At 41.4% G+C, this 13,004-nt stretch overlaps 1 protein-coding gene across 7 annotated transcripts in view; it reads right to left on the bottom strand.

The window, feature by feature from the left end:
* The window catches only part of ADD3 (adducin 3), a 124,752-nt gene extending 112,547 nt beyond the window's left edge, over positions 1-12,205 (bottom strand). For 2 of the 7 annotated variants that reach the window (XM_060125876.1, XM_060125873.1), the window contains exon 1: positions 9,860-10,114. The gene's annotated coding sequence lies outside the window, so the exon portion shown is untranslated. Of the gene's footprint in view, positions 1-9,859; positions 10,115-10,831; positions 11,075-11,989 lie in introns of those variants that run through there. The other 5 variants (XM_060125874.1, XM_060125879.1, XM_060125872.1 and 2 more) reach the window with 5 other exon arrangements.
* Between the last annotated feature and the right edge of the window lie 799 nt (positions 12,206-13,004).

The raw sequence follows: 13,004 nt of genomic DNA, 5'->3' as shown, positions 1-13,004 counted from the left end.
AATAGTTACACTAAGTATTTTTCAAATAGTAAGTGATAAATACTATTAAATCTAAGAGAATTCAGACACTTGGAACAAATTCTCTAAAATCCAAAACCAGACAATGTTATTTATAAAAGCTAAGTTGAAGTTATACCTCATAGTATCAACAACTCTATCTATCCACACATTAAAGTTAAAAGTTATAACAGAACCATCAATGAAACTTTGGCATTCAGCAAACAGTAAATGATGGATAAATGCGGATTTTAAAAAAATGTACACCTCTTCCCCAAAGGAGGCTTTCCTTGTCCAGTGTTGGAAATGATGAGGATTTCTAAATTCTTTTTCAAGTAACAACTTTCCTAAGCATTACTGGCTTCAAAATAGCAGTAGAAGGATGTTTCTATGAACCAATCATTTTCACATGGGGTTCAGAGAGAAAATCTGTTAAAAGGTACATGATTTTCACCACACCTACCACTCTCTCCCCCTTCCCCGACAATATTCTAACACACCTCCTAGGGAAGTGTGTCCTCAGCACTGTTTCTGATACGAGTATGTTGCAGCCTTCAAGTGCCTTACAGTGAGACGAGATTGTGAACCACGATTATAAACTATCTCCTGTCATGCTACACAAAAAGGATTACTATTTTCATGGACAGTAATTTCTTGCCAAAACCCTTTCCATGGTCTGCATCTAGTGAAATCCTACTGTGCCTTTAAAGGCCCATCCTTATTCCTCTTTCCTGGGGACCTTTTTCTGACCATTCCATCCATGGTGCTCTTTTCTTGACCAGATGACCTATGGCATTTGTCATCTGTACCTGTCATTTAGCATTCATCACACACTGGCAAGTAACATCTTTTGTACAGTCGTCTTAGTTGTTGCTGGCTATTTTTACGTTTGACTGGATAGAGTCAGAATCCCAAAGAGTTACATAATTGATATTCCTACGGGTGTTTTCTGGACAATAACGCTTTATGCTCTTACATACGAAGGGAAAGAGTCAGAAGTCCCAAAAGAGTAACTGGGTTTTAGAATACACAGCACAACCATCACTGAACTATAATTTTAAAAGCTTTGGGTTATACCAAAATAATGATTTCCAACCTTTTAAAGTAATAAGGATGGCTTTTAAAAACAAAATATGTTTTAAAAAACCAAAAACATATTCAATATTATTCAGGTGTTAAATTTCTTTTAACTGAGAATACATGCTTTCAAAAGTATACGTACACAATGTCAGGTATGGTACTCATTTGGTCTACAGAGCATACCTGATGTGCACAAGAAGCTGAGGTTCCTCCAGGACCAGACTGGCACATGGTTGAATGTTACTGTGCTGTGGACATGGAATATTACTGCCACATCAAAAAGTACTACTACCTAAAAGTATTTAGGAGCAAGCAAAATATAGAAATACTAACAAATCCCTCCCTACCCCAACCCTGCTCCTACCCCCAAATCCAGAATAAATTCCTTCAGCAACTTAACCCTTCCTCCCAAGAAGTAGCAGATTTTAAGCAATGTGAAACAATTCAATGTTTCAATAATAAACTTTTCTTGTGGTTTCAAGTTAATAAATAATATAGCAAAAGGAACAACAACAACAAAAGAACATTATAGACAAACCAAATAGCAAATATTGAAAGTCCATCTCTCATATATTTCCTGATTCTAGTAAAATCTCAATCCCATTTACCCATTTCATCACCCTCTTAAAACAAACAAACAAAAACCACCAATATTTTCCAGCAGAGGTAGAAATATCATTCTAACCTCAGTTCAAGTCCTTTGTGCAGTCACCAACAAGAATGAGCTTAAATAAACAGCAGTAGAGCACAGCGTTTAAAGGAATTAGCCCTGGGCTCAAGTCTTGGCTCTGTCACTTATTAACTGTATGATCTTGGGCAAGTTACTTAACTAAACTTCAGGTAATTTATGTAAAGTGCTTAACATGACCCTTGGCAGGTTTAAGGGGCTGAGAAAAGTGGTTACTGATTAATTAAGTAATTATATATAATAGATATATAACAAAGATATTCTTCTTATCATAACAATTCCAAAGTTTCCTTTCAATTCCTTCTTGTCTGGCTCTGACGGGTCTATTCCAGGTATCATAAACCTCCACTCTTGACCTATAACTGGTTCTACAACCTCCAATTCTACCCATGGCTACTACCATAAGCAGTTTCTGGAAGTTAGGGAAAACATAACAAAAACCAAAACGGGAGGCCACTTGAGCAAGCCAAAACAAGAACAAAATCCACTTTGAAACAGTGAATTCACTCAAGTAGGAATCACTGCCTTAGAACCTGAGACAAAGAAAAAGGCAAAAGAAAAAAACAAACCAAATTATTCAAATACTTTTAAAACCCTTACTTCCAGTTAAACAAATGATTGACGATTTGAAGCCCAAACAAATTTTAAACAACATTATTATTGTCTGCAGGACCATCAATAACCAGCACTACTAATGAAACATGCCTCATTAAAATACCTTTCTTTAACACTTTTAATTTAACAATGATTTAACCATTGCTGGACTATTTTTTAATATTAAGTCTCAACAATTTCTTCAAGTTTCTCCTTTCCCATGCCTTCCAACAAGCAGTGAATTAGTTCTTCATCATGTGTTTAGGCCTCCTGCTGGGACGCATAATTAAAATTAAGCAAGCAACAATTCCACTTGGTGCTAAGATCCTGTCAAATCCTTCGATGAAGTTGAGTCTGGTTTCTCCAGGAGCCAGCTGAAAGTTCTGCAACAAAAACTTGGGGCTGCTCAACTCGATGCTGGCCATTCAGTAGATGGCACTCTTTCCTTTGGGCCCAAATTACAAAAGCACCAAGAAGCATGTTCTGTGACATTCAGGTGTGATACAAAACAGGGATTCCCTCTTCAAAGCACTTAACTGGTCGTCACAATCCCTCCAGAAACCCATTCATCAAAAGCTGATGGTCCAACCAGACACTTTTAAAGAGCCCAAGGAAGTTCAGATTATAAAACATCAACTACAATATAAAATCACCTAACTCAAGTGATTACCAAGTAATCAGCTTCTCAGAGCCTTTTCTATGTCAAGCAGATACACTTTTTATTCAGGCATAAAATTTTCCTTTCCTATTACATTCTGCTACAGAGGCGACAGTCTTTCAGTGGCTAGTGACCAAATCTTGTCTATCAAATATCTCATTAAGGTATTTAACAATAGCAAAGTGTTTAGAGAACTATGATTTTGTCATTATTAACATTCACTGAGATCAATGAAAGATATATTACTTTTGTATTACTTTCAACATTTTTGGTTGAAAAAATTCATGTAATCTTTGATACCCACTTAAAAAGAACCAAACATCCTAATACAAAATTACTGTACATCTAGTTTTGCAAAAAAAACGGGTTTAAATAATATGGATTTCTGATTCATTAATGATATGTCTTTTACTTTAATACATAATGGCTCCCAACTATTACATGACAAGGTTTCTTACACTTCTGTTTCAGAGATCTTTTTTTTTTTTTAATTTAAAAAGCAGACAGTTGTGGAGAGAGATGGAAGGAAATTCTTTTTAGTGCAACCTCCAGGTGAAAGCCAAACTTTTCAGCAGTCACAGAGGAATCACCTTAAAGATTCCACCTTTCTCTAGGAAAGATAAAACTCAGTCCTAGCAATAAAAGTCAAAGGAGAAAGGCAAGGTAAAAGGAACACTGTTTTAAAATTTAAAAAAGAAAAAAAAAAGCATTGGGAGTAGGGACAAGAAATAAAAATATATCGATTTCATTGCCAATCTCTTTCCTCTGTACACTCTCACCCTATGCACTTAAGCCCATTCACAACTCCACTTGAGCTCTATCACCCTTCCCCAACCACTTCCTTAGATATTAAAAGGCTGAACTTACAGAATCTTTTTCTTATGTACTAATAAGACAAATGAGATTAGAAGTAACAACGCAGCTTACAGTTGCTGGCTCTAATTTATGTAGGATTATAAGTAGAGTGTTCTTAAAGAAGAGTCCCTGGGGAGGCCTTGATCCCAAAATATACTCCTTTAGACATATCAAATAAACCTAACTACCTTCTCCATGAGGATACTGAGTAAACCTATCTTTTTGCTATGGCATTTAGTCATTCCAGCAGATCAAAAGATGACAGGACAAGAATACTGTATGGAAAAGGGAAAAGGAAATGCTGTCTTTGCACAGGATGAGCTGAACCATTGTGGAAGAACTTCACAGAAACATTGCTGATGGTGACAAATTAAAGGCATATACTAAGTCCCCAAGACACTGATAAAACTCAGCACTTCTCCAACCTGACTGCTTTCTACATTGTTGGAATTCCAGCTCCCCTAGCAGGCAACCAACAATAGCCATGAGAGCTGAATTAAACAGGCTCCTGAACTCACACATGCACTGTCCTTTCCTCTTCCATCCAAAGTAAGCACTTCCTTGGTGGGGGAGTGAAAAATTACAAGAACAAATTCAAAAGGGTATAAGAGATAGCAAAAAGAATAAAGTAACAATTTCATGTACGTTACTTAGAATTAAGTTTTCATATTACTTGCCTTAATGCACATTGTGAGCATCAAATTTTTTCAAATTGTTTTATTAATATATACGGTGTGCTTCTTGAGACATTGGTTTTAAGAACATATGTTGTTGTTATTGCCCTTAAGTTCATAAAAAGTATTTTTACCCCCTGGCTGGCTGGTTGTGGGAAACTTTTTTATCTTATGGACGTCAGTATGCCTATGGCAGAAAAAGTGAGCTGCATAACCCAAGGTTCAAACTGTAGTCTTGTTTGAGGAGGTAGCAATCTTAACTGCTAGTTAATGTACTGCTATACACCAATATCCTTAGGCCCAGTTTCAGGCAATTTAAAACAAGAGGTTTCAAAGTTCATCTTATATCAGGGAGCCTTACCATTTCCAATCAAGCTTTAACTAAAGCCAACTTTTAAACAAGTAATTGTAAAGTATATGGTGGTGAAACAGATCAGCTTGACATCAGGTAAAAAGCTCAACTTAGATCTAACCTCATTATAAAGATATAACTATATGTCAAAGCCTAAACATCTTTCATAATAATATTTCAGCTATGGCATAGTTAAAAACTAGTCTATACAATCTTCCTAAGAGGAAAATTTACAAAAACAAAAAGGCTTTTAATATCAGGGATGGGTTTCATCCATTTTATACCTTTTGGTGACCATGCAACTACTTTTTGAGTTATGCTAGACAACTCTGAAAGCCACATTCATTCTTTAAGGTTTCTAGGATACTCTTTATTAAATTGTTCCTTCAGTGTAGTAAGTCATGTCCTAGAAACCTAAAAGAGATTATTAACACAGCTTTTCAAAGATACCCAACAAAAAATAGTTTAAAGAAACAAGAGACTGATTCTCATTATCTATGCTATCGTCTAAGTCTTTAGGGTAAGTTAAACAGTACTTTCTTGACATTCAAGTATGTTTTCAACTGTGCAATTAACTTACTTTTGAACTTGATTTTGCGATTAGTCCACATATAACAGACCAACATTAAAATACACATGAAATAAACAAAAAGCCCACACACCTTTTTTTCTCCAACACTTTGTTAATTTTCAGTTAAAGCTGCTCTATGCATGCTGTTGGTATTCAAATATTCACTGCATGAATGCCAAGTGAGTCATTTCTAACTAACCTGAAGGCAAGAGCATACCCCAAGTAGTATGCTTACACTCATGTGTGTCCATAACTAGCTACTGCCAGAAGAAAAAAATAAATTCATCTAACTATTATACATAAGGGATATACAAGGGGTAACAGACTTTTTTTCTTTCAAGCCATAGTCAATGAAAGGCTGATAACTTATATAATTTAGAGAAGATTCTTAATATACACAACCCATTGCAGTAAAAATTTGAGATTGTCTTGGCTTTCGGCCAAGACAATTTAGTCACTAGCAGGACCTGAAAGACCTCATAACAATCGCATCTAGAAATACTGGGGCATGGACCCCAAGATCAAATGACAAAGCATTAACATAGAAGACATGAAATAAAGTATCAGGGCACCCATTTTGAATCTCAATGACAAGACACAGTCTATGACTGCTCAATTAATTTCAAATAGGTTGTCCATGTTTAAAAGAAAGAATAGTACTCTTGATTAAACATTTAAAATGTTTTCTATTCAAATCTACAAGTTTAATATTTCCAACGGAATCTGAAACAGCACTGAATTTTAATTATAGCAAAAGCATATTAGCATTTTTAGTATGAGAAACAGATTAGTAACCTGTGTCTTCAGTACAATGTGAGTTTTCTTAATTCAACGTATGCTTGTTTTTAAGCATTTTTTCCTAATATTACCTCACTAAATTGCCAACAAAGGACACATTAACTCTCTACAATAGTTATTCTAAACATTACGTAAAACAGCTACTAATTTAGGTTATAATTAATTTGCTTGACGTATCCACTACACTGGTGAAGCAGCAACACACAGTTCCTTGAGGAATGTGAGTGACAAAGTAAAAGCCACAAGTGACATCTTTCCATGTCAGGCTAATTTTAAGAGGCAACTCGGGTGGAATTTCGAACAAACTTAAGTTAAAATTCACCTCAGGTTAATATGGTGGTGTTGGTAATCAGAAGATGAGGCCTACCGATTTAGTGCAGAACCAGAATCCCTCCAAGGACCCTGCTGGACCATCTGGAGCCCTACACATCTGGCAAGCTTGAAAAACAAAAAAGACTTTAATCTTTAGTAATTAAAAAGATAACATACTACAGCCCAAATTCTAGCATCCTAGCTAAACATATGTTGTGTGAAAAGAGAATCCTCTTCCAAAGTCAAAAGGTGATTCTACTTAACGCAGATTACCACCATTCACATTTAAACACAACTTGGTGGTACTAACACAGGAGGGTGTTACTAAACAAGGCATATGCACACCTGTAGTCTTGGAGATACTGTGAAGGTACTTCATTGATTTGCTAGAATTACCACAAGTGTAATAGCAGCAGGGACTACTAGTTATGCGGGCTCACTCTCAAGCCAGGCTCTGGGTTCAGAACCAGCCCGTCTGTGCCCAGTAGCTGTACAAAATACTTAACCTCTTTATGTCTGTTTAGGCACTGGGTTGTCATGAGGATTAAGTAAATTAAATCATATAAAACCGTGCCTGGCACAGAGGTAGAGCAAATAAATATTGGCTGTTACAAATATCTGCTGAGTCTTCACTTGCTGGGTTGCATGATATAGCCACCTTCAGAAAAAATGTCATCTTATACTGACGATGATAAACACATAAAACACTGAGTACCAGACTATATTCTAAGCACTTCCCATATAACAACTCAGTTAAGATTTCGATATTATCATTCCCCAACATTTTACAAACCCAATTTGTTCAGAGTTGGGTTTTTATGCTTTTATGTGACTTCTTCCTTCAACAGAAATGCTTCTTATACTCTGACGACATACATAAGTGCTGCCCTGTACTGCTAACCAACTACTTTGAGATAGGAGAGATTAAACAGCTAACAACCTGTATAGGCTTGAGTGTGACAAAAACACTCAGACACGACAGACCTACTTCAGGAGGCCTCACAACCCCAGAGGTTGGGCCCCACCCTGTATTTAGGATTTAGGATTGTGTGTAGGAGGTCGGCTGATGCTGTGTCCTCTTAGTCTCAAAAGACGTTCTGGTTTTACAAAGACCAGATCCACACTTCAAACATCATTGAGCAGAAGCCACATTCATCCCAGTGTAACATTATTGAAAAAGGGGGTTAGAAATAGCAAAGAGTACAGTATAATTTTCTCATTCATTTTCGGAATGTAAAACTTATATTCTGAAAATACAATCCTTCTATTATGCAAAATAGTTCCTAGATGGCATATGATCATATATGTAATATGTCAAATGTTTACCAACAAACATTTCCTTCTATCATACCTGTAAAAAGCTGCAACATGTTGAATGCCTCATACCCAACTACCTCAAGAACTCTTAAATTATGTTTAACATTCGAAACAGATACACCATTTTTTTTCCTTAAAAGCAACTATTACCAACATGCCAACATTTGCGGTCAATTTAAAGAGTTTTAAGAGCACAGACTGAACTCTTTGGAAAAACGAACACTTAAATATAGCAAAAGTGGCCATTTTTTTTTCTGGTCTTCCCTCTGCAAAGTTAATCTGCTCAATTTAAGCAGAAGAAAATGAGTGAGTTACAGTGTAATTACAATGCAATGGAGACTCAGATATAAAAACTTTATACATAGCTAAAAAGTAACTTAACCCTATAAATGAATAAGTCCCATATCTTAATTACACATTTTTAAAAACAGTCCAGCATCTTATTTAAAAACGACAAATTATGCTGTATTCTTCGTTTACTCTCTTTAACAGTCTCATTAGAAGTCTTCTAAAGTCAAAATTAGGATGTACCCAGTATGATGCAGTTGCACTCCATTCCAAGAAAAGCAACCATTTCATACTGCTACATCTAACATGTCGTACAATTTAACATAAACGTGCCTGCACGTTTATGTAGCTGATTCCTACCCCCTCCCCCAAACCTTATCAACTCCTTCACCAAACTTGCATATAATCCTCACTCAAAGCCTCTTGGTTGGGCTTCCCTGGTGGCACAGTGGTTAAGAATCCGCCTGCTAATGCAGGGGACATGAGTTTGACCTTCCTGGTCCGGGAAGATCCCACATGCCGCGGAGCAGCTAAGCCCGTGCACCACAACTACTGAGCCTGCGCTCTAGAACCTGCGACCCACAACTACTGAGCCCGCGCGCCACAACTACTGAAGCCTATGCACCTAGAGCCCGTGCTCTGCAGCAAGAGAAGCCACTGCAATGAGAAGCCCGCGCACTGCAACCAAGAGTAGACCCTGCTCACTGCAACTACGGAAAGCCTGCACGCAGCAATGAAGACGGAATGCAGCCAAAAATAAAATGAATAAAATAAATAAATTTTTAAAAAATGTCTCTTGGTTGAGTTAAATTCCATTTCTCTCTATACCCCTCTAGCAGGTCAATTGCAACAGCACATGTGCCAAAGAAATGAGTGGTTTTACTCACGCTCCCATTTTAAACGGGCACCTACTTGCAATTAAATCTCTGCAACAAAAAAGTTTACCTGAGGCCATTCTTGCCATTCTAATAGAGGCCTAGCTTATTCTACCTGTCTCTGTGGTCTTGCCTCAGCTATAATAGCATACCCCCAAAGAGGCTGGACACCAGCAAAGCGGACCTGCTGCCAACTCTGCCTGTCACCCCGGGCAGGAAGCGCAACCTAACATGTATACGTTTGTAGGGGTGGGGTGGGTGTGGGTCGGGGGGGATGGGAACGCAAATTACAGGAGAAAGGTTTGGTTGAATACTTTCAACTTGTAACAGAAGTTGTTTAAATGAGAAAAACAAAACTAACCAACACTCACTCCCTTACCTCCACCCTTTCCAACCGCGGGAACCTACCACCTTCCTGGAGCGCACCTTCAGTGCTTAAAGTACCCCGGGTCACTGACGCTTCAGCCAGCTCTTGATTTTTAGAACTCCCAGTCCTCCGGGAGAAACCAGAGGACGCCCGAAAGACTCGGGCCCACCCCGCGGCGTCCCGAGATCCTCCCCTGCAGGTCCACCCTCTTCGAACCAACCCGAGGCTCCCATTCCAGTCCCGGAGGAAGAGGGGTCCACCTGAGGCCGCAGGGGCAGCCAATAGGCAGTCCCCTCCACCCCGCGAGCCTTCGCGTTCCCCACCCCCGCGCGACCCCCTGGAAGGGTCCCCGCAGCCCAGCCCGCGCGGGCGCCCGCCGTCCCCGCCGGGAGGAGCGGCGGGAAGGCCGCGCCTTCTCTCCCCTCAGGATTACCTCGCAGCGCGAAGCCGGCTTTGTGCTTCCCTCCCTCCTTCTCCGCGGCCGCCGGGGCTGCAGCGGCCGCGCGATCCTCCACCGCCGCCTCTTAAGCGCCGCACGGCTCCAGAGGGAAGGGCAGAAGGGGAGGGGGCGTGAGAAGGGAGGGACCTGGGCGCCGAGCCCTGTGTAGCAGGAAGCGGCGACACCTGGGTCGCTATGCCTCTAGCTCTCTCTCTCTGTTTTTAAAAAATATAATTTAAACCCCCTTCTTCCCCCTCCCGCCCAGCGGCCCCGCGACCGTTACCGGCAGGCGGCTGGCGCTCTGGCGGGACTGGCCGAGAGCCCACCGAGTGTCCCTTGGCCCCGCCCCTAAGGCCCCGCCCTTAGGCCCCCGGCTCCCCTGGCTCCACCCCCACAGGCCCGCCCCTCGCAGCCCCCAAATGCTCATGGCCCCGCCCCTCGGAATCACAGTACGTTCCTGGCCCCGCCTCCTCAAGGCCCCGCCCCGCGCGGCCCCTCGCGCCCCTCCAAAGCTTTGGTGCGGCCCCCTCCTTACCTCCCTCGCCCTGTCTCTGAAGCCGCGGCCCCGGTCCCCTACTGGCCTGGCCTCTGGGAGGGCCTGGTGTGGGGCAGCTGCCTAGCATCTATCTCTTCAACGTCCTCCCCGCTAGGCAGCTTCGATTAGCGGCGTCCCCTGAGGGTCGGAGGAGTAAACGACCCCGACGGAAACCAGACTACAAGCGGGAGGAGGGGGGCCTCGGCGATGCCGCCCTCCCTAACCTGAGCGAGCCACCCCCCCACCCCCCCGCAACCCCAGCTCCCGAGGCTGAGACACAGCTTTCAGAGTCAGCTTCAGCCGCCCACACCGCCTGCTGGGTCTTCAGCGGGAGGCCACTGCTAAGGTTGCACCTCCGCACGACCCCCGTAGGAGGGGCCTGGGTATTCTCAGCACAGTTGCCTTTGGGGGCGCCTCTTTCCCCTGCTCACCTCCACTGAGAGGCCGGGCAAGGGCCCTCTCCATGAGCTCCACTTGCATCCGTCGAGGGTTTTCACCCCGACGTTGGCCCCTGGCCTTGACACCTTATGAGAGCTGATCTCTTGGAGGTGAAAAGTCAAGGCACCGACAGCCTTCAAAATGAATTCGGGGCCGGGTAAACTTTGCACCCAGTAGCAGGGATGTGGATCCATCCACAGGTGACGCTGGGCCGCCCATCCCGGCCGCCCAGACACGACCTACTCTAAAAATAGACCTCCCAGCAACGCACACCTTTCTCTACTACCCACGACTTGCACATCCCTCCCGCATACATGTCCTCCACAGTCACGAATCCACTACCAAGCACACCCTCCGAGCTGCATTCCGGTTATTCATGGTCCCTTGGGTCAACCCCACCCTAACACACAACAACAAACTTCATTCCCCACGCTTATCTCCCTGCGTTTCCAAGGTACTGGCGACAGTCCCCTTCATTTCCTTCCTCTTCTGCAGACTCTCTTCTTCCCCCTCAAATACTTCATGCCATCCCCCTCATCTTCATTCCCTCCCTCTTCCCTAAAAATGTGCTAATTAAAATGTAGTTTCCTCTTCCCACATACGAAGTGTGGGAAATGAATCTTGGCTTGACACAAACTGTGATTCATTTATCCTCGTTTTCTCTCCCCACTGGACTAAAGCTACAGAAATTTTAGTCTACCACCATCTCCCATATGCTCAAAATCTAACCATGCCTTATGGTTTTTAAATACCCCTAAAGGATCGTGGGTAAGGCTTCCTGGCTTTGGGAAGAAAATATTTAGAAAACGCTCGGCCTGTCATTTTATGTGGCGTTTTAAAATATCTGCAGTATTTGAGAGAGATACTGGGAGTGGCTAGATGTTTTCTTGCATTTAAAAAGCAAAAAATGAAAAAAGCTTGGCACTCATCAAGGTTAGCCTTTTTATGAATAGCCCCCCAAAAATGTGTTAGGGGTACATATCAGACAATAGTCTCCACTGTACAGGACATTTGCCAGTCACAAATCTAGACCCCCCTCAAAGGAAGACAAATTAACATAGTCCATTTTAAGCATGTCTGATGAGCAATCCTTTCCATGATCACTCCCTTTCCCACAGTTTCTGGACAAAATGGATAAAAGATTTGCTTACCCACTGAGGATCCAAGGCTTTCTTGTGTCCAGGGTAGTAGACGTGTGTATCTTCTAGGTGTGGGTTCTGCAGTGCTGCACGGAAACCCGCTGCAGCCTCAGACCGGCGGTGGCAGCGGCAACAGCAGCAGCGGCGGCGGCAGCAGCAGCAGCAGCAGGGGCGGCAGCAGCTTCTCCCAACGCTGAGTAGTAAAGTGAGTGACTTTGGTAGAGACTCCACAATTACCATTAGGCACTTGCTTATGAGAGAGGAGGTGGAATCTTTCTTAAAGGAATGGGTTTTGTTTTTCCTCTCCACTATTGCTTCATAAAAGGCAGAAAGGGTGGAAGCAGGGAGTTTTTTTGGACTGAGTAAGGCAGTACAGCTGTAGGAGGTCAAGGTTAAAATTGACTGGGTGATCGAGGGACCAATTTAGTGTGAGTCAATGAAATGCTAGAAGCATTAGTTTTAAAGAGCCCTGCTAACTTCAAACGCTGGGGTCCATGGCAAAAATAAAGCCATGTGTCTTGAAACTGAATAGTATTTTGTGTTAATATTTAATTTCCAATCATTGCACTACAATGATAACTGTATAAAGGGAGGTTATTTAGTATTTAATACAAGAATGTGAAAAGAATGATACATAAAATAAAACTGATTTACATGATTGGGAACAACAGAGTCCAGTCTTACTAATACTTATAAGCATATCTGGAATTTCAATGAATGTCAGTATTAGAAAATATATTATTGTAAATCAACTATACTTCAATTTTTTTAAAAAAGAAAATATATTATTGACAGATACCACTTTGTACTTATAAAAATCACAATATTATTTATAGAAAAATCAAAAAAATCTAAAATAATTTAAGAAAATAATAGCAGGGTAGTATTTCAGTGGCAATTCAAAGTTCAGCAAAATTAAGGAGCTCATAAGTCGATAACTTTAAATGCATGCAAATTTACTGTTTACACTATTAGAATGTGATGTGTCCACATATGAGGAAACTGAGAGTCTGCATTATAACTTTAA

This window comes from Lagenorhynchus albirostris, chromosome 16, assembly GCF_949774975.1.
Source record: "Lagenorhynchus albirostris chromosome 16, mLagAlb1.1, whole genome shotgun sequence".
Lineage (NCBI taxonomy): Eukaryota > Metazoa > Chordata > Mammalia > Artiodactyla > Delphinidae > Lagenorhynchus > Lagenorhynchus albirostris.
This window is presented reverse-complemented; position numbering and strand designations above follow the sequence as displayed.